The following is a 3,490-nucleotide window of genomic DNA, read 5'->3' as shown; positions in this document are numbered from 1 at the left end:
TCTCACTATATCACTAAATGGACTTCCACTAACTGGCAGACCATAAGGGACCTGCTGAACCCAAGAACCAAAGAGATAATTTCCTATGCTGATATCACGCAAACAGCCCCCCAAAGGAACCTACAATTCTTCGAATATCTGCAATTAAGGCACTTCGTGAGACCCTATAGCGACAGAGCGAAAGAACTTCCATATACCACCTTTGAACGACTTGCAAAAACTGGCCTACCACAAAAAGGCTTAATATCCAAAATATACCAACTGCTATCTGAACCACAAGGAGACCCACCACCCAGACATCAATACATGACTAAATGGGACTTAACCTTGCCCCAGTCCCTCTCAGACCAGGACTGGGCTGCAATCTGGGAAAACGCAAGATGGATGGTAACCTGCTCGAGACAAAGGGAACATATCTACAAAATATTGGTGTCCTGGTACCACACCCCTGCTAAACTGCACAAATTATTCCCAAATCAATCACCGTTATGCTGGAGAAACTGCTGAGAGATAGGCACCTTACCTCATATATTTTGGACGTGCCCCAGTATAACCCCACTCTGGATGGAAGTCTCAGACCTGCTCAACAAAACATTCCACACTACAATACCAATAGACTTAAGCACGTTCCTCCTAGGTAAACCTCTCCCGCAAACTCACAGATCCACCCAAGCTCTGATTAATCACATCCTTACTGCTACACGCCTGGCCATAGCAGCAAAATGGAAATCCTCCACACCACCAACATTAATGGAAATCAAACGCAGAGTGGAAAGCAACAAGTTGTTTGAGTCAAACATTGCCCGACTGCAAAACAGGACCCCACACTTCCTGCAAATATGGGCCCCATGGGAAATGTTAGCCTCAATGTTACCAATTTAGCAATTTAACAATACCATAGAAACGGAATCTTCAAAGCGATATAAATGGTGAACTGATCTCCTACCTACCCTTACCCCCATCTCCTTTCTCTATCTTTTTATGCTTTACTTTTCAAGAATGTATGTAAACCATTGAAATGCTTTTTCAATAAAAAATTCAAGTTACAAAAAAAAAAAAAAAAACAGATTAGGAACACTTATACAGGGATGAAAATGTGATAATACCACAAAAATTGTGCAAATCAGTGAAACAACAAAATAAGTCACATGACAGTGTAATTAGTGGTCAGAATATCTGATCCAATAGTCACGCTGTCAAAATAAACAGTTTATAGGTCAAAGAAACTAAAAACAAAGTGGTAAAATGAAAAAAACAAACAAAAAAAACCCCAAAGTGTTTGTGTATACATGTGTGTACATGTGTAAAAGTTGTGTGACAGTGTGTAAGTGTGTATATGAGTGTACAGTATATAAGTGTGAAAAATGAAAAAAAACAAAAATGTAAATTTTTTTTTAAAAAACTGCTAAATTGTGTGCTGTAAGTGTATGTAAATGTACGTAAGTGTGTATAAATGTATGTAAGTGTGTGTGTCCTCCAGGCTGCAGGATCTCAGTGGGCGGCGGCATTGGGGGGAATCGCATCGCAGGACCCACATGACAGCCCCCCTGGCTCATTGCCCAGGGGGCTGTCATTGCTAGAAACTCTCTGCAGCGGCGGCACATGCCTTCAAATGCCGACAACATATGGGACACGTCGTTTGCAGTTAAGCCCTTTTTCTGCCACAACGTATCCCATACGTCGTTGGCAGTAAAAAGGTTAATAAATCGGCCCCATAGACTCACAGTACTCTACATATTAAAAGACCATAGTGCTGGTTCTAGAGATTCTACATTTCAGGTTGTCTGTTTTCAGGAGCTGTGCTGCATGTTTTTATGCATTAAAATTCCCCTATTAAAATCTGTAGGGCATTTACAGGGGTTAAAGAATTAATTGCAGCAACAAACAATATATGAACATTGAACAAATAAGGAGTTCTGCTTTCCCTTTAGAATATCTCAAGCCATTTTTACAGAACAGACATATTGAGTTAATGAAAAATAAGAGACTTTAAAATTTAATGCATTTTAAAAGATGAGAGAGGTGAAATAGTTCACATAATTTTACATTTCAAAACCTTTCAAGTGGAGTAATAGTGTTTTGCATGATCTGGTGATCATGAATGGGGTGCATTAAAAACAACTTTCGGTTTTTTTAACCTATGGAATGGGTTGTTTTAACATCTTAAGAAAATTCAACGTGGCGACAATTCTGTCATGAGGAACCAGTAACTCCTATAAAAAGTAGCACATCTACAACCATTTTGAACAGACAAAAATAAATCAATAAATAATTTGTTGAATATCAGTAATTTTATATCAGTAATTACTTGTAAAAATATCAGTCATTTTATGTTAGAAGTATTTTTTTCTTATTCTTATTAATGTGTAATGGTAATTATAAAGTTTGGTGGAGAATGAATACTGATCTGTGGTATATATACATATCTGCTTTAATAGAACTGTAGAATATTTAATCTGAAAATGTTTAATATTTCATAACGCCATACCTCATTCAATAGCCAATAAGTTTTCCATGCAAAGAAATGTCCTTGAACATTTCTTTTCATTGGGTGTGATAAGTTATCAAATGATAACAAGGAGTTTAAACACTGAAACAAATCACCAAATATGTTCTTTTCTTTTTCCTCTCCTCATATTTGTGTCTTTATTTCTCAGGTTCTGAGAGAAGTATGGATAAACGTTTCCTATTTGGACTTGAACTTGGATAAAGAATTTTTCTTTGGAATTTTTTGGTATACCTTTGGTTACAACACAGGACATGGGAGCTTACTTGGAACCCTCGTGTCTTGTGTTGCAGCCAGTGGTGGCCAAATCCAACCTTGCTGTATGGAAGACCACTCAGTGCTATGGGACATCAAATCAAAAGGTGAAGAAAGTTTTTGTGATTTAAATATCTGCTATGTATATGCTAAAAAAAAATTGATAATTAGCTCATCAATCATTTATCAAGAAGCAGAAGAAGCAACATTTAGGGAAATTGTGTGAATTTCAGATCAGTACGCCCTCACTTAAATGTACCGTAATCTGCTTTTAGTGCATATAGTGAGATAATATGTAATATCGCTGAAACCCTGCATGTCAAAAGCTTAGGAGTAATAAATACACTATTGCTTTATTGGTAGATCAAAGAATGCGAGTAGCCCTAATATTAATTGTGTAATTATTTCAGAAAAATAAATAATTAAAACATTGCAAGATATTCTACATCTCTGCTTGATGTGTTTTTTTTCATCCTTCATCAGGGTATTGTCCCTCAGTTACTTTATCTAAGTCCACAATTATTTTAGTGTAGATCCATATAAATGTATGATATTTTGTTAATGCCTTTAGCTCAGGTTATGTTGATTTAACTTCTTTCTGGGCAGCCTCTGGAACTATTGCTTTTCAGTGAAAATCCAATTATATACATTATAATGTTTTTTGGGAGATTCTGAGATACTTCATGATTTCCTTCACATGAGAATTACTCATTAACCTATGTAGGACAA

General features: G+C 36.5%; 1 non-coding gene across 1 annotated transcript; it reads left to right on the top strand.

The window, feature by feature from the left end:
* The first annotated feature begins 2,732 nt into the window (after nucleotides 1-2,732).
* On the top strand, nucleotides 2,733-2,814 carry mir187 (microRNA mir-187). Its single transcript, NR_049598.1, has one exon. It is a non-coding gene; the product is annotated as a microRNA mir-187 (primary transcript).
* Nucleotides 2,815-3,490: the final 676 nt, after the last annotated feature.

This window comes from Xenopus tropicalis, chromosome 6, assembly GCF_000004195.4.
Source record: "Xenopus tropicalis strain Nigerian chromosome 6, UCB_Xtro_10.0, whole genome shotgun sequence".
Lineage (NCBI taxonomy): Eukaryota > Metazoa > Chordata > Amphibia > Anura > Pipidae > Xenopus > Xenopus tropicalis.
The sequence above is the reverse complement of the archived record's forward strand: the minus strand, read 5'-3'. Positions and strand labels throughout refer to the sequence as shown.